This window comes from Dendrobates tinctorius, unplaced genomic scaffold (genome assembly GCF_039654945.1).
Source record: "Dendrobates tinctorius isolate UK_male_01 unplaced genomic scaffold, ASM3965494v1 ptg000104l, whole genome shotgun sequence".
NCBI lineage: Eukaryota > Metazoa > Chordata > Amphibia > Anura > Dendrobatidae > Dendrobates > Dendrobates tinctorius.
The window spans coordinates 7886281-7905300 of record NW_027361772.1 but is presented as its reverse complement, the minus strand read 5'-3'; the positions used below and the strand labels follow the sequence as shown (position 1 = coordinate 7905300).

Below are 19020 nucleotides of genomic sequence, written 5' to 3'. Positions count from 1 at the left end.
TCTCCACCATGTTTGACTGTAGGGACCGTGTACTTTTCTTTGAATGCCTCTTTTTTCTCCTGTAAATATGTTGATGCTTTTGCCCTAAAAGCTCTACTTTTGTCTCATCTGACCAGAGAACATTCTTCCAAAATGTTTTAGGCTTTTTCAGGTAAGTTTTGGCAAACTCCAGCCTGGCTTTTTTATGTCTCGGGGTAAGAAGTGGGGTCTTCCTGGGTCTCCTACCATACAGTCCCTTTTCATTCAGACGCCGACGGATTGTACGGGTTGACACCGTTGTACCCTCGGACTGCAGGGCAGCTTGAACTTGTTTGGATGTTAGTGGAGGTTCTTTATCCAACATCCGCACAATCTTGCGTTGAAATCTCTTGTCAATTTTTCTTTTCCGGCCACATCTAGGGAGGTTAGCCACAGTGCCATGGGCTTTAAACTTCTTGATGACACTGTGCACGGTAGACACAGGAACATTCAGGTCTTTGGAGATGGACTTGTAGCCTTGAAATTGCTCATGCTTCCTCACAATTTGGTTTCTCAAGTCCTCAAGTCCTCCCCCAGTTGTCGCTCTATTACCCTTCTTTTGAGCACCAGGCTCATTATGGTTACCCCAGTACAGGGATGCAAGAACACGAGATTTCCTTCAGGACTTCTTGGGTCATCCGCGTTCCAGAGGTCCCCCTGGGCAACTTAGGTTTGCACTGTCCTAGGAAGGGAGTGGATAATTCTGTCTATGAAAACATGCTCAACCATCTGGGCTGTGGTGGCTACAACCACTTCTGTACAAGATGCAGTCGAACATTTGGGAGTGAGGGGTTTGTCACCACATTACGGCCGGCGCTGGACCTTTTATGCTCTGACAGTTATAGTCACACCTGAGCGTGCCAATTTCTCAGTTAATTTAGCATATTTCTGTGCATCCTGTTAGGGCAGATCATAAGTCTTTTGGGTTGGCCAGTTAGATAAGGGGCTATCACCTCCACCCACTGCCACCGCTTATGAACGGCCTCTGTGAGGAGTTAAGCACCTCCAGTTGCTGTTGCTGCTGCTATCGTTGGAGCTGCTGCACAAACATTTTATTTGTTTCCTGTTGTGCTAGATGCTGCTACCATTGGGCTAGCTGCTGCTTTGATACTGCAGGTGTTTAATAAGCTTCTAATGCTGTCTAAAGTCCCTTCCTGGCTTATGACCACCTTCACCCAAGACATGCGGTTTGTCCACAGCCGTCACATGTGCTTCTTGGAAAAGTTGCCCGGATTCGCCACCAACTGTGGTAGATCGGCTCACTCGGCTGCACACAGAGGTAGACACAGGAACTCTGTCTTTTCTAAATGTTCCACTGGTTCATTAAATGTACTGCATAAACCAGTGCAGAGTTAGCAAAATAAACACAGCCGTTCTAACGGCAAAGCAAAACATAACAAATGGCACAGTCTGTGTTGCTGCTGGGATCCGCCCGCTCAGGAAGCAAACATAAAAAGGTTCAGCTTTCCTTTTCATGAAACACAGTTCTGGAGCTCTCATCTCCAGGCACACACCACGCTTACTCAGAAGGCTGTGTATTTAACTTCTGGACTCCACCTTGGGTTGGCGATATGGTGAACATCCTCCTACCCACTCTTCAGATGTTCACTAAAACCTAGCCTTTAACATGTCCGATACCCCCTCCCAGCACTTAGTGGGCTGGAGCATTTTTCGAATTTCATATCACTGAAGATAACAACCTCATGCTGCGTTTTTTACCGCGATGCGGTTTTTTCGCCGTAAAAAAACGCATCAATATGCACAAAAAGTGCAAAATGCATAGAATTGAATGGGAAGCTTATTTTTAGCTGTTTTATAGTGGTTTTATTGGAAAAACCGCTAAAAATACCGCTTAAAAAACGCTGTGTGTGATCACAGCCTTAAGACTATGTGTCTCTTTGGATGTGTCACCAATCAGAAGGTGTGCATCTTTGTCTGTCTCACCATAGAGACTATGTGCCTCTTCAGATGTGTCACCATTGAAATTCTGTGCATGTTTGGATGTGTCACCATTGAAACTCTATTCATCTTTGGACGTGTCACCAATGATAAAGTGTGCCTCTTCAGATGTGTCACCACTAAGGCTGTGTTCCTCTTCGGATGTGTCACCACTAAGGCTGTGTGTCTCTTCGGATGTGTCACCACTAAGGCTGTGTGCCTCTTCAGATGTGTCACCATTGAAATTCTGTGCATGTTTGGATGTGTCACCATTGAAACTCTATTCATCTTTGGACGTGTCACCAATGATAAAGTGTGCCTCTTCAGATGTGTCACCACTAAGGCTGTGTTCCTCTTCGGATGTGTCACCACTAAGGCTGTGTGTCTCTTCGGATGTGTCACCACTAAGGCTGTGTGCCTCTTCAGATGTGTCACCACTAAGGCTGTGTGCCTCTTCAGATGTGTCACCACTAAGGCTGTGCGTCTCTTTGGATGTGTCACCGCAAAGGCTGTGTGCCTCTTCAGATGTGTCACCACTAAGGCTGTGTGCCTCTTCAGAAGTGTCACCGCTAAGGCTGTGTGTCTCTTCGGATGTGTCACCAATAAGGCTGTGTGTCTCTTCGGATGTGTCACCAATTAGGCTGTGTGCCTCTTTGGATATGTCACTACTGAGGCTGGGTGCCTCTTCGGATGTGTCACTACTGAGGCTATGTGCCTCTTTGCATAAATAACCACCACGACATGTTCTTTGTTGGGTGTTTAATCACAAAGACTGTGGGCCTCTTTGGATATGTGCCTCATTTATCTGTGTGCCTCAACAGATGTGTAAACATTATGCTGTGTGCCTCTTATGAAAAGTAACACTGCCAATACATTTACATTACAAGGAATCTGAAAATGTGCTTTCTGCCAGGGCTGAAGGAGCGACCTATGGATGAATGGAAAAGATTCTCCTTTTGGAGTTATCTTCTTGGCCCACAACCGTTGTAGACTATGGCCCCAATACATTGTTGCTGTGTCTCCACTTTCCTGGAGTATTTTCCTCCCTTTTTAGCACTTGCGTCTTTTTAAGCTGCCTTTTTTAAGTCTTTTGTTAATCTTCCTCAGCAACTTAATTTAGCCAGATGTTTTAGGCAGATTCATGAAATGCGGCTTTTGCCAAATGTCACCTTTTTCGGTGTATCTCGTTCCAGTCCGTTCCCGGAGAACAGATTTTGGAGCAGTTTTTAATTGTGGGCATTTTTGAAACTTTTATTTTTCATAAAGGATTTGCAACTTTTGAGATTAAAAGCCGCAAAAAAACAGTTGAAGACAAAAAAGAGGATTTTTAGATATTGCGCCAAATTCATAATACGCCTGCACCAATTTGAAGAACTTGGCACCTAAAGTGTCAGCTAATACCATAAGGCAAAAAAAATAGGAAAGTGCCTTAGGCCTCGTTCACACTTCAGTTTTTTACAATCAGTCACAATCCGCCAGGTTTTGAAAAAAAACGGATCCTCAATTTTTTTGGAGGATCCGTTTTTTTTCCCCATTGACTTGCAATAGTGGCGGATTGTGACGGATTGCCGTCCGTTGCATCCGTTTTTTTTGAGGATCCGCCAAAAGTTGCTGTCCGTCACCATCCTCAAAGATTTCAAAACGGAGCTTGTAACGTTTTTTTCTCTGGCGGATCCTCCAGACACTCATTTAACCCGAAATTCTTTCTGGGTGCCGGACAACAAAATTTTTTCTCTCTCTCTCTCCCAGCGTTTCCTTTAAATTTCCTCATTTTCAGGATCCGTCTGAAAACGGATCCTGTGCCATCCGTTCACATCAGTTAAGAACGGATCCGCTTGTCTGACTTTTTGGCGGATTTGAACTGATGCAAAAAACTAAAGTGTGAAAGAGGCCTTAAATAAATCACAAATTATGCATTGGGGCCCTTGTTCGTGCACTCAGCTTGGATAGCTTGTGGGTAAACCGACCAGCCCGAACTGTAGCTGTATGAAGTGATAAGTATTTCTGTTACTTCCATGCTGTATATGTCACATTGTCAAGAAGGGATGTGGTTAGACGTTTTTCTCTATAGTGTGGCCATTTCCTGCAGAGATGATTGCCTAACACAAGTTCTCAGTACAATGCTTCTCTTACTTTCTTCACCTTACCTAACCAAACTTCTAAATAGCGACACTTTTAAAGGAAAAAATCATTTTGTCATCACATTCTACAAGTGTCACAATTCTATGGGGTATGACCTAATGCATTGTTTCTCAACTCCGGTAAGACAAGGTGGGTTCTGTTCTCAGGGCTTCCTTATCACACAAGTTATAGGCTTAGGGTATGTGGATATGTTGCAGATTCTGCTGCGGATCCGCAGCGAAATTGGCCCTGCAGATCCGCAGCAGTTTCTGCTGCGTTGTACAGTACCCTTTTAGTCTATGGGAAATGAAATCCGCAATGCACACTGTGCGGAATTTTCAGCTCGGATTTGCTGCGGTTTCAAATCCGCAGCATCTCAATTCTTTGTGCGGATTCCGCTGTGGTTTGGCACCTGCTCCATTACAGGTGTCAAACCACAGGGGAAACCCACAGGCTAAACCGCAGGTCTTTTTACCTGCGGATATAGACAAATCCGCACGGAAAATTCCGCAGCAGAATCCGCAACATGTGCACACACCCTTATTGTCGGGCTCTGCTCACACTATTTTGGGACTATGCATTTGGTGTATGCAAACAAAATTTTAATATCTACAGGGGAGGATCTCTAAAAAAAAAAATGCATGTAAAAAACTGCAGATACTCTTTTAACCCTTTAGTGACAGAGCCAGTTTTGTACTTAATGACAAGCCAATTTTTACAGTTCTGACCACTGTCACTTTATGTGGTTATAACTTTGGAAATCTTCAACGGATCCCACTGATTCTGAGAATGTTAGTTCCTGACATTTTGTACTTCATGTTAGCGGTAACATTTCTTCGATATGACCCGTATATTTATGAAAAAAACGGAAATTTGGCAAAAATTTTGAAACTTTTGCAATTTTCAAACTTTTAATTTTTGTGCCCTTAAATCAGAGAGTGGTGTCTCACACAAAATTGTTAATAAATAACATTTCCCACATGTCTACTTTACATCAGCACAATTTTGGAAACATGATTTTTTTCTGTGTTAGAAGTTACAAGGGTTAAAAGTTTACCAGCGATTTCTCATTTTTCCAACGAAATTTACAAAGCCGTTTTTTTAGGGACCACCTCACATTTGAAGTGAGTTTGGGGGGTCAATATGACAGAAAATGAGGAGAAAATGGCCCACCAAATTTGTTCGGCAATTTCTCCCAAGTACGCTAATACCTGTCACGGATGTGGTTTGTGGAACCACTGTGCCACGGATCGCGGAGAGCCTTGAGGGGCGTGACTAAGCAATCACCGGTCTGTTCAATAGAGCCTCTGATGGTGAGGTTAGACTTGGCTCCCGATGAACGCCAGGTGCCACTCCAGGACAGACTAACAGACGCGCCGCTGCTGGACCCAGTAGTACAGACTGGATGGTGCAGCAGGCAGTTTGTATCAGAGTGCAGCAGGCAGGATCTGCAGCAGAGTGCAGCAGGCAGGATCTGCACCAGAGTGCAGCAAGCAGGATCTGCAAGAGAGTGCAGCAGGGACTGGTATGCAACCTTACACAACTTAGACTGCTGAACTGGAAGGTTGCTCAGGCACCTCCCCAGTGGTAAGGAAGCAATATATACATAATGCCCTACAGCCATTGGCTGGGGAGGAAATAGCTGGTGCACACACTGGCAATTTAAGAAGGCGGGAGCGTGCACATGCCCTATGGACATGGCTGGAGGCCGGGCTGGAAGCTCTGCCAGAAGCATGCAGAGCATGGAGAAGGGAAGAACCGACCGCAGCGCGGGTGAGTGAAGTGACACGCCGGAGACCCTGCCTGTCAGAGCAGGGATCCTGCATTGTGCTAGCAATACCCAGTATGTGGGGGAAAGCCAATGGTTGGGCGCATTGCAGGGCTCAGAAGGGATGAAGCACCGTTTGGCTTTTTGAACGAAAAATTGGCTGGAATCACTGGCGGGTGCCATGTCACATTTGGAGACCCCCTGATGTACCTAAACAGTGGAAACCCCCCAATTCTAACTCCAACCCTAACACAGCCCTAACCCCAACACACCACTAACCCTAATCTCAACCCTAACCCCAACACCACACTAACCCAATACCACAGACCTAACCCCAACACAACCCTAATACCAACACAACCTTAACCCCAATACAACCCTAACCTCAACCCCAGCCCTAACCCAAGCCCAAACCCTACCCCTTAGCTCTAACCCCAACTCTAATCCTAATGAAAAAAATGGAAAAAAATTTTTTTACATTTTATTATTTTACCTAACTAAAGGGGTGATAAAGGGGGGTTTGATTTACTATTTTATGTTATTTTGATCACTGTGATAGGGTCTATCTCAGTAATCAAAATGAACCAATAGGAAAAATCTCCTATTGTTGCCGGGTGCCGGCCACCAGATCTCAGCGGGCAAACTGTGCATACACTTGCCATTTTCTCCTTGTACCAAGGGTCAAGAAAGGTGCACAGCCAGTATTTCATGTTGGACAAAATGTGTTTCACGCAAGGGTCTTGGGAAAGGCATCAGGACATGAACTTTGCCATGTGTGGCAGACTACAAATGGTCAAACATTCAGCGTCCTCACCAGGAAGAACACTAACCATACTCTCCTCCTCATGATGCATAGCCATCGTCTTCAGGCCTTCCATGCTGGACAGGCATGAAGCTGGGATTGGGAGTCTCCTCTGTGGAGCAGACCAAAAACTGTTTTGCCTCCTCCTCCTGTTCCTCATCATCACCTAATGTGGTTTGAGAATATTGTGTGAGGCTGAGCTGTGTGGTATCAGCCATTGTAAAATCTTGCTCCATAGCCACCTGCTCGGCATTCAAAGGTTCCTCGTTGAGATTTATGCAGCAAACATTTTAATAGAGTAGCGGGATGGTTACACTGACAATAGCGTCATCAGCGCTCACCATCTTGGTGTAGTACTCAAGTTTTTGAAAAACCTCAGAAATGTCGTCGATCCACACCCATTCGGCAGTTGTTATGTGTGGGGGCTGAGTGTTACTCTGATGGACATTGAGAAGCTGGAATTCGGAGATTGCCCTCTGCTGCTCACTAAGCCTTGCCAACATATGAACTGCCTAACGCCTCAACACATTTATCTAACTATCCCTGTGTTGCCCATTCAAAGTTTTTTTCATAACCAAGATCCTTGTATCATGTTTTCACACGCTATATGCATTTAATAGCACTCTGTGTCTGTACTTTTACATGTACTGGTTGCTAACCGGTTCATGCAGCATTACATGAACACCTGATTTATTACATTGCAGCTGGTCAGAACAATGAAAGCAATTGTTACCATCCACTTTTCGTGTCTCTCATATTTCCTCATAGATTGTACGCTTGCGAGCAGGGCCCTCATTCCTCTTTGCATCTGTTGATTTATGTGATTATTGTTATGCTGTAATGTCTTTTATTGTCTGTACAAGTCCCCTCTAAAATGTAAAGTGCTGCGGAATATGTTGGCACTATATAAATAAAATTATTATTCTTTATTATGATTATGATTATTATTATTATTATTAAACGCCGAATTATAGCGTGTGGGCATGTCACAAATCAGTGGGTAACAAGGCAAATTAAAGCGCTGCTGCAGCAAAGCTAGTCCACCGAAAGTCTGAGATGACTTTTGGAAAAGTGTGCTGACACGCTGTACGTTGGCAAGTAGGTCTGGCAAGTCAGGGTATATTTAAAAAAAATGCTATACAACCAAGTTCAGCACATGGGCCATGCATGGAACATGTTTACCAGCTTGCCAAGCTTTAAAGCCAACAACAAGCTACACCCATTATCACACACAACCAGACCTGGTTAGAGGATCAGCGGGGAGAGCCACTGATCGGTCTGTTCTTTTATCACCTTCAACAGCTCGGCTGCATTGCGCCAAGGCAGTGCTGCACACCTCCCAGCTGGAGAGTGATGGGGGGGCTACTTTCGGTGAGGAGGAGGAGAGACAGAAACTGTAATATGAGGAGACTGAAACCTTGATGGAAGTTGGGGCCGCCATTCTTGGTGTGGGTAAGATGTGTGATGTCCCAGTCTCTGTCCCAGACTCCACCAAGTTCAGCCAGTGTGCCATAAGGAAATGTATCATCGTTGTCCACAAGAACTTGTTCATGTGTCTGTGGTAAAGTAGACCTTCCCTGTGACTGTGTTGGCCAGAGCACGGCTGATGTTGTGCAACACGTGCTTACTAGTGATGAGCGAGTATACTTGTTGCTCGGGTCTCCCCAAGCATGCTTGGGTGGTCTCCGAGTATTTTGGCGTGCTCAGAGATTTAGATTTCCGTCTCAGCTGCATGATTTGCGACTGCTAGACAGCTTGAATACATGTGTGGAATGCCTGTTTGTTAGGGAATTCCCATATGTATTCAGCCTGTCTACAAGTCGCAAATCATGCAGCTGAGACAATGAAAACTAAATCTCCGAGCACGCCAAAATACTCGGAGACCACCCAAGCAACGATGCTACTCACCCATCACTAGTGCTTATGTGGTGCCCCTGAGGGTTCAGTCGCCACAGAGGTACTGCACCTCCTCCTGAGGTGTGGTGCCCCACCATCCAGGTAAGGAGGAGACACCTGACCACACTCCAACACCTGCATCCCACACAACACAGTAGTGTAGCAAAGCACCCTTTGGTGGCTCCCTGCTTGGAACATGAATCGTGCTGGGAGGCGGGTGGAGTTTAGCTGGCATCAAAAGAGCGGGAAGAGTTTGAGATTTAGTCAGTCTGACAGAGTCAGAGGAGGAGTGAAGATCCCCTGAGTGGGGTGGATGAAGGAAGTGCTGCAGCCGACCTCAGTGACCTGGGTCCACTGGCACAGGAAAGGAACATTGATAGAAAGCCTGACTCTCTCCATAAGAAAGGATTAGTATGGAACGTGAGGAGAGGAGGACTAAGGATTAGGGTTAGAGCAGAACCCTTCCCAAGTTCACAACGCAAGGCCAGGGTCCGGTCCCCGAGGTTGTATGGATACTAATGGTCCTGCAGCAGACACCGGAGGAATAGAAGTTGTCACCACTTTATTCCACACAAGACTTGGGGGCACAACAGCAACGTGAGTGAGCCGGGACTTAGTAACAAGGAGTCCCCGAAGCAGGCTTCAGCTGTCTGCCATACAAGTAGAGTTCATAGGAACATCTGACAGGAGGAACTCCAGTGTAACTCACTACTGTGAGTACTTCACTATAGGCGCAAAAGGGAGACGTTCAGAAAAGGGACATATGTTGGCGGAGTGTTGGGGAGGAGTACTTCATCTTGCCTGGAAGTTGGCTGAGCTCCTGACCCGGAGGACACGGCACCGAGGCAGGCACCTGTACCTGCAACAGACTGTGAGTAAAGCTTTGGAACTACATGCCCTGGTGTCCTCCACTTATTCCTGCGTCAACACACCCAGCACTGCTACATCCTTGTGCCTAGCCCTGCACCATCCATGTCTCTCCCCTATCTCTTCATCTACACTGTCCTGGGACTACAGCCCTGCCTGCGGAGGGCTACACTATCATTGCTGCACCACAACATCTGTCCCAGAGGATCTGTCTGCAGCGTCGGCTTTACATCTTCATTGCCGAATACCACAGGTGGTGCCACAAAACAATCATTCATAAACTTTAATCACACTGAACTTTTCCCCTTTTACAATGGGCGCCCAGGGCCACGGGCCGGGTCCCAGCTACTGTGACATCTCCCATTGAAGCTCCTCAGGCCCGGTACCGAGTACCCCGCCAGCCCTGGGAGGGCGACCCACTAAACCAGGGATTGGAGAAGCAGGAAGCTCATCTGCATATTTCCGGTGCATTCTGGGAAGAGGAGAAGAGTCGCCTTAAAGGGAAGGTGCCATCCAAAAAATTTTTTTTCAGCAATTGAAAAAATGTAAAGAATTAATGTTTACATTTTCTTAAAAAATATTATCGTTTGTTTTTAATTTTGCAAAATATGAAAAATAATTTTAAAACGTTTGGCATTTCCACTTGTTAACACTAGGGGGAGCAGCTACTGAAATCTGGCACAAAAACCTATGACATCTATAGACACAGTGAGCAGCCATTTTGATGGGGCTTGCAAAGTTACTGACTGTCTTTGCATGTAAAGTCTGGATCAGAACAGGCCATCAATCAGCAGACATGTTTCCTGGATTTCTGTGGAGCAGACAAGCAGACGGTCCATCCATGTGAATAAAACACAGCGCTCTTTGTACAATCCCTGGCACCGAACAGGGCGCCCCCCACAGACCAGCACACTGCTCTCCTGAAATACTCTGTGCTGCTGTCGCCCTGCTCCTTCCACCATACATCAGGCCCCTGTCCCCTCGGTTTCACACATCGCCAGGACGGGATCTGAGGAGAGGAATGGGGTCTTCGGTCACCGAGGATGGCAGGCAGCAAGGATTCTGGGAGCAGAGTGACAGCAGCACAGAGTATTTCAGGAGAGCAGTATCACACGGGATAGGATTAGATACACGGCTCAGCAGGCAGCATCACACAGGAGAGGATTAGATACACGGCTCAGAATACAGTATCACACAGGATAGGATTAGATACACGGCTCAGCAGTCAGTATCACACAGGATAGGATTACATACACGGCTCAGCAGTCAGTATCACACAGGAGAGGATTAGATACACGGCTCAGCAGGCAGTATCACACAGGAGAGGATTAGATACACGGCTCAGCAGTCAGTATCACACAGGAGAGGATTAGATACACGGCTCAGCAGTCAGTATCACACAGGAGAGGATTAGATACATGGTCAGCAGTCAGGATCACACAGGAGAGGATTAGATACACGGCTCAGCAGTCAGTATCACACAGGAGAGGATTAGATACACGGCTCAGCAGTCAGTATCACACAGGAGAGGATTAGATACATGGTCAGCAGTCAGGATCACACAGGAGAGGATTAGATACACGGCTCAGCAGTCAGGATCACACAGGAGAGGATTAGATACACGGCTCAGCAGGCAGTATCACACAGAAGAGGATTAGATACACGGCTCAGCAGTCAGTATCACACAGGATAGGATTAGATACATGGCTCAGCAGTCAGGATCACACAGGAGAGGATTAGATACACGGCTCAGCAGGCAGTATCACACAGGAGAGGATTAGATACACGGCTCAGCAGTCAGTATCACACAGGATAGGATTAGATACATGGCTCAGCAGTCAGGATCACACAGGAGAGGATTAGATACACGGCTCAGCAGTCAGGATCACACAGGAGAGGATTAGATACACGGCTCAGCAGGCAGTATCACACAGGAGAGGATTAGATACACGGCTCAGCAGGCAGTATCACACAGAAGAGGATTAGATGCACGGCTCAGCAGGCAGTATCACACAGGAGAGGATTAGATACACGGCTCAGCAGTCAGTATCACACAGGATAGGATTAGATACATGGCTCAGCAGTCAGGATCACACAGGAGAGGATTAGATACACGGCTCAGCAGGCAGTATCACACAGGAGAGGATTAGATACACGGCTCAGCAGGCAGTATCACACAGAAGAGGATTAGATGCACGGCTCAGCAGGCAGTATCACACAGGAGAGGATTAGATACACGGCTCAGCAGACAGTATTACAGATATGCCCACACTGGTGAAACTTCCAGCCCCCCCCAATTATACACAAGACTATGGGCTGTATAAGTCACTGTCCTCCTCAGACAGCCATAAAAGCAAAGGTGTCAGATTACCGGAGATCACTGGGGCTGTGAGTGAGGAGACAGAGCAGGAGGACGCTGGAGCAGGAAGCACAGGGCTGAGCCTGGAGTAAGCAGTACAGAGGAGCATAGATGAAAGTCACCCGCACTCACCACTCTCCATCCTCCGGCTCCAGTGAGCGCTTCTCTCCTCTGCTGACCACCTTCTCCTTTTCTTCAGCCTCTCCTCACAACACAGGACCCGTTATGCCACAAGTGGTCCTGTGATAGAGGGTAAGTGGAGCTCAGCAGATAGCACTGGGCTACAGTAAAATGGCGCCCAGCCACACCTACAGCAGTGAATGGTGCAGCCCACAGGGGCGTGCCCAGTTCTCTGCTACTGAGGCTGCAATGTGCGGTCTGAAGCCGACCGCAGTTTCCTATGTGCAGGGACGGCCATATTTGCAGACTGTATGAGTCCTCCACAGATCTGCAAATCAAGATGTCAGCGCCCAGTGGCTACATTAAAACATTATTACAAACAAACCATAAATCCTGGTTAGTACAACGTTTGCTGAAACAACATGTTTTGTAACTTACTATTTTTTTGCAAATTATATAAAATTGCGGCACCTTCCCTTTAAGCTGATCGATCGCTGGGACTTGCCGGGTCTCGCTGTTTGAGGACATCGCAAAACCGCACGCCGTTAGGCGCGCGAGTTTCCACCCATCAAATAGCCTGCATCAGCAATATGGAAGAGAAGAAAATCCACATGGTCACCTGCAACACATGCTACATGTTTACGGATCTTCCGGCCCAAAAACTCAACTTTACCTGTCAGAAGTGCAAACTTGTTGCCCTCTTAGAGGAAAAGGTGCAGGGACTGGAAGAAAGAATAGCAACATTAAAGGTAATTAAAGAACATGAGGACTTCTTGGATGAAGCAGAAGCAACCATTCAGGATACGGAAAGTGAGAAAAGCTTCTGAGCACATACAGAGGCTGAAAAGTGGAGCCATGTGACGAAAAGAAGCAAACGGATCAAGTGGTCATCACCACCCACACAGCTTAGCAACTAATATGAAGCCCTCATGCTGGAGAACGAAAATGGCACAGCTCAGGATGATACCGTATCTACAAGAGAAGACACACTATCAACAAAAGTTACTCTGTCAACAAAAGCGGAAACAAATGACACTCAAAAACACTCACGAGCAACAAGCAGTGTGTCCGGAAAGAAAAGAAGAGTGGTAGTTGTGGGCGACTCACTACTAAGAGGCACGGAGGCAACTATCTGCAGGCCGGACATAACCGCACGAGAAGTATGCTGCCTCCCAGGAGCAAAAATCAAGGATGTGGCCAACAGGATACCAACTATCCTCAAATCCAAGGACGACTACCCTTTCCTACTGATACATGTAGGCACAAACGACACAGCAAGAAATGACCTACCAACTGTTTGCGAAGACTTTGAAATTCTGGGGAAGAAAATAAAGGAACGGAACGTACAGGTTGTTTTCTCATCAATCCTCCCAGTCTAAGGCCATGGCATCAGAAGATGGAATAGGATACTAGAGGTGAACAACTGGCTACGACGGTGGTGCAGGCAGCAAGGATTTTGTCATGTGGTATACAGTCTATCTAGAGTCTAACGCATGGGTATAATAAGACACATGAGACATAAGCTTCTTAAGCATTTCTTGTATTACTCCATACAAGTAGTGCAGTAGCAGGATAGTTGCAGAGTTAGGCAAACAACCAACGATATTCAGAGTCTATTACTTTCCTGTCAGAAGTAGCTGGCAAGCAGAAGGGTTCTGTGTCCACAAATGGTTCCAAGCAGAGGAGATCCAGGCTTCACAGACCAAGTCACAAACTGGGAATAGAGCTGATTCAGGAGCACAGGTGAATCAGCTGGAGCTGATTAAAAGGACAATTGGCAGGAAACAGGGCAGGGACATCATAGCTGAGTACTCCATGTTATTTGAGGGCAAAGTCACTGCACATGCCAGGAAACAAGATGGCCAACGACAAGCTGAGGACTCCATATTGGTTGAGGGCAAAAGTCAATGCACAGTCCAGGAAACAAGATGGCCGACACACTAAAAGCGAAGATAACGGATCTAGCATAAAAGTCCGAAAACATTACATATTTGGATTCTTGGACCATGGTGTGAATTACCTCTACGATGGACTTCTCGCAAGAGATGGGATACACCTCACAAAACCTGGGAAACACACATTCGCCAGAAGACTTGCCACACTCATCAGGAGGGCTTTAAACTTGAAGAAGAGGGGATGGGAGGAAAAACAGCAGACAAGAACATGCAGCAGAAGGACAAACTAATCAAGGATACTAGATGTGGTAAAGAGGACCCAAGACAGGGTACTCAGAAGGAAGCTAAGAAAAAGGAAGCAAAACCTCTTTCCTGCATGCTGACCAACGCAAGAAGCCTGACCAATAAGATTGAAGATCTGGAGTTGGTAATGTATGAGGAAAAATACGACAAAGTAGGAATAACTGAGACATGGTTAGACGACAGCTATGACTGGGCGGCTAACTTGCAAGGATATGATTTGTTTAGGAGGGATCGTAAAAAAAGGAAAGGGGGCGGAGTCTGTCTATATATAAAGTCCACTTTAAAGCCCACACTAAGAGAAGATATACAAGAGGGAAATGAAGAGGTGGAGTCTCTATGGGTGGAGATACAAGGAGGGAAAAGTAATAAAATCCTCATAGGGGTTTGTTATAAGCCACCAAATATAACAGAAACCACTGAGAATGTATTATTGAAACAAATAGACAAAGCAGCAAATCACAATGAGGTGATTATTATGGGGGACTTCAACTACCCCGACATAGACTGGGAAACTGAAACCTGCGTATCTCAGAAAGGAAACCAATTTCTGTCAGTGACCAAGGATAATTATCTGTCACAACTTGTGCAGGGCCCAACTAGAGGGACAGCCCTTCTGGACTTACTTTTAAGCAACAGGCCAGATAGAATAACAGAAGTACGAGTCGATGGGCACCTAGGGAACAGTGACCACAATATAATACAATTCCACTTGTCCTTCAGTAAGGTGCCCTGGAAGGGGGTTACAAAAACGCTGAATTTCAGGAAAGCAAAGTTTGATCAGCTTAGAGAGGACCTTCGCCGAATTGATTGGGACACTGTCCTCAAAAATAGGAGCACAGAAAATAAATGGGAAATATTGAAATCAGTTTTACACACCCACTGCGAGCTAGCCATACCGTACAGAAATAAAAGGGCTAGGAACAGGAGAACACCAATGTGGCTAAATAAGGATGTAAAAAGGGCAATAAATAACAAGAACAAGGCATTTAAGAAGCTAAAACAAGAAGGCAATGAAGAAGCGTTAAAAAGTTATAGAGAAAAAAATAAAATGTGTAAAAAACAAATACATTTAGCAAAAGTGGAAACTGAGAGACTCATTGCTAAGGAAAGTAAAACAAACCCCAAACTATTCTTTAATTATATAAACAGTAAAAAGATTAAAATTGATGGTGTCGGCCTTTTAACCCCTTACCTACAATGGACGTAATATTCCGTCCATGTGACCCTGGACCTAATTACCATGGACGGAATATTACGTCCCAGCGATCAGCGGCGCCCACGTGGTGAGCGCCGCTGATCGTGGCCGGGTGTTAGCTGGTTATCACAGCTGACACCCGGCACAATGTGTCAGGGGTGGTCACGGACCGCCCCCGACACGTTAACCCCTTGTACACCGCGATCAAACGCGATCGCGGTGTACCGGGGGTTAAAGGGAAGCATCGGCAGGGAGGGGGCTCCCTCCTTGCTTCCCTGAGCCCCCCACGGCAGCGCAATGTGCAGCGCTGCTCTGGGGGCTCTTTCCCTACAGGCCCCCGGATCCAAGATGGCGACGGGGGCCTTCGGGGGCCTGTAGGGAGCTGACTTCCTCACTGCCTGCAAAGCGCAGGCATGAGGAAGTCTGCAGAACTGCCTGTGACAGATTGCTGATCTGTCACAGTGATCTGTGATGTGACAGATCAGCGATCTGTCACAGGACAGTTATGTCCAACATGGGACAAGGTAATAAAGTAAAAAAAAAAAAAGTGTTAAAAATAATTTTAAAAAAATCGCTAAATAAATTAGTAAAAAAAAAAAAAATATTCCCCAATAAATCCATTTTTTCAAAATAAAAAAAAACAAACAATAAAAGTACACATATTTGGTATTGCCGCGTCCGTAGCGACCTGCCCTATAAAACTGTCCCATTAGTTAACCCCTTTAGCGAACCCCTTAAAAAATAAAAATAAAAAACGAAGCAAAAAATAATGATTTATTATCATACCACCGAACAAAAAGTGCAATAACGCGCGATCAAAAAGACGCATATAAAAATCCATGGTACCACTGAAAGCGTCATCTTGTCCCGCAAAAAACGAGCTGCCACACAGCATCATCCGAAAAAAAATAAAAAAGTTATAGCTCGCAGAATAAAGCGATACAAAAATAATTATTTTTTATATAAAATTGTTTTCATTGCAAAAAACTGACAAAACATTAAAAAAATGACCTAAATGAGGTATCGCTGTAACCGTACTGACCCGAAGAATAAAGCTGCTTTATCAATTTTACCGCACGTGGAACGGTGTAAACGCACCCCCCAAAAGAAATTCATGAAACACTGGTTTTTGTTCATTCTGCGTCCCAAAAATCGGAATAAAAAGCGATTAAAAAATGTCACGTGCCCGAAAATGGTACCAATGAAAACGTCAACTCGTCCCGCAAAAAATAAGATGTCACATGACTCGGTGGGTCAAAATACGGAAAAATTATAGCTCTCAATATGTGGTGATGCAAAAACTATTTTTACAATAAAAAGCGTCTTTTAGCGTCTGACAGCCGCCAAACATAAAAACTGCCATAAATAGTAAATCAAACCCCCCGTTATCACCCCCTTAGTTAGGGAAAAATAATAAAACTAAAAGAAAATGTATTTATTTCCATTTTCCCATTAGGGCTAGGGTTAGTGTTAGGGCTAGGGTTAGGGCTGAGATTAGGGTTAGGGGTGTGTTGGGGTTAGGGTTGGAGTTATAATTGGGGGGTTTCCACTGTTTGGGCACATCAGGTGCTCTTCAAAGGCAACATGGCGTCTGATCTCAATTCCAGCCAATTCTGCGTTGAAAAAGTCAAATGGTGCTCCTTCCCTTCCAAGCTCTGCCATGCGCCCAAACAGTGTTTTACCCCCACATATGGGGTATCAGCATACTCAGGACAAATTACAAAACAACTTTTGGGGTCCAATTTCTCCTGTTACCCTTAGGAAAATAAAAAATTGGGGGCAAAAATATCATATTTGCGGAAAAAAATGATTTTTTTATTTTCACGCCCAGGCGTTATAAACTTCTGTGAAGCACTTGAGGGTTCAAAGTGCTCACCACACATCTAGATAAGTTCTGTGGGGGGTCTAGTTTCCAAAATGGGGTCACTTGTGGAGAGTTTCAATAGTTTAGGTACATCAGGGGCTCTCCAAACGCACATGACACCCCCAGACCAATCCATCAAAGTCTGCATTCCAAAATGTCACTACTTTCCTTCCGAGCCCCGACGTGTGCCCATACAGTAGTTTTCTCCCACATATGAGGTATCAGCGTACTCAGGACAAATTGGACAACAACTTTTGGGGTCCAATTTCTCCTGTTACCCTTGGGAAAATAAAAAAAATGGGGACTAAAAGATGATGTTTGTGGAAAAAATACGATTTTTTTATTTTCACGCCCGGGCGTTATAAACTTCTGTGAAGCACTGGGGGGGTTCAAAGTGCTCACCACACATCTAGATAAGTTCCTTGGGGGGTCTAGTTTCCAAAATGGTGTCATTTGTGGGGGGTTTCTTCTGTTTTGGTACATCAGGGGCTTTCCAAACGTGACATGGTGTCCGATCTCAATTCCAGCTAAAAACGTCAAATGGTGCTGCTTCCCTTCTGAGCTCTGCCATGCGCCCAAATAGTGGTTTACCCCCACATGTGGGGTATCAGCGCACTCAGGATAAATTGCACAATATCTTTTAGGGTTCTGTTACTCTTGTAAAAATAAGAATTGAGGGTGAAAAGATCATTTTTGTGGAAAAAATATGATTTTTTAATTGTACGGCTGTATGTTATAAACTTCTGTGAAGCCCTTGGGGGTTCAAAGTTCTCACCACACATCTAGATAAGTTCCTTGGGGGGTCTAGATTCCAAAATGGTGTCATTTGTGGGGAGTTTCCACTGTTTTGGTACATCAGGGGTTTTCCAATCGCGACATGGTGTCCGATCTCAATTCTAGCCAAAAACGTCAAACGGCGCTGCTTCCCTCCCGAGCTCTGCTATGCGCCCAAATAGTCATTTACACCCACATATGGGGTATCAGCGTACTCAGGACAAATTGCACAATAACTTTTAGGGTCCTGTTACCCTTGGAAAAATAAAAATTGGGAGTGAACAGAGCATTTTTGTGGAAAAAATATGATTTTTTAATTGTACCGCTGTACGTTATAAACTTCTGTGAAGCCCTTGTGGGTTCAAAGTTCTCACCACATATCTAGATAAGTTCCTTGGGGGGTCTAGTTTCCAAAATGGGGTCACTTGGGGGGGTTTCCACTGTTTAGGTACATCAGGGGCTCTCCAAAAGCGACATGGCGTCCAATCTGAATTCCAGCCAATTTTGCATTGAAAAAGTCAAACGGCGCTCCTTCCCTACTGAGGTCTGCCATGCGCCGAAACAGTGGTTCCCCCCCACATATCAGGTATCAGCGTACTCAGGAGAAATTGCACAATAACTTTTGCAGTCCAATTTCTCCTGTTACCCTTGGTAAAATAAAGAAAATTGAACCTGAAGTATTTTTTTTGTGAAAAAAAGTTAAATGTTCTTTTTTTTTTTAAATACCGTATATACTCGAGTATAAGTCGATCCGAGTATAAGTCGACCCCCCTAATTTTGCCACAAAAAACTGGGAGAACTTATTGACTCGAGCATAAGTCTAGGGTGGGAAATGCTCCATAGATTATTCCCCCATATGGTGTCCTCAGAAGAAACTCCATAGATTATTCCCCCATATGATGCTCCCATAAGAAGCTCCATAGATTGTTCCCTCATATGCTGCCCCCACAAGAAGCTCCAGATTATTCCCCCATATGCTGCCCCCACAAGAAGCTCCAGATTATTCCCCCATATGCTGCCCCCCATAAGAAGCTCCATATATTGTTCCCTCATATGCTGCCCCCACAAGAAGCTCCATATTGTTCCCCCATATGCTGCCC

General features: G+C 45.4%; 1 protein-coding gene across 2 annotated transcripts in view; it reads right to left on the bottom strand.

Annotated features, from left to right (window-relative positions):
- Positions 1-13673, bottom strand: part of LOC141100311 (uncharacterized) — a 99821-nt gene extending 86148 nt beyond the window's left edge. Inside the window, exon 1 of one of the 2 annotated variants that reach the window (XM_073588699.1) lies at positions 13510-13673. The gene's annotated coding sequence lies outside the window, so the exon portion shown is untranslated. Of the gene's footprint in view, positions 1-11901; positions 12108-13509 lie in introns of those variants that run through there. The other variant, XM_073588696.1, reaches the window with a different exon arrangement.
- Between the last annotated feature and the right edge of the window lie 5347 nt (positions 13674-19020).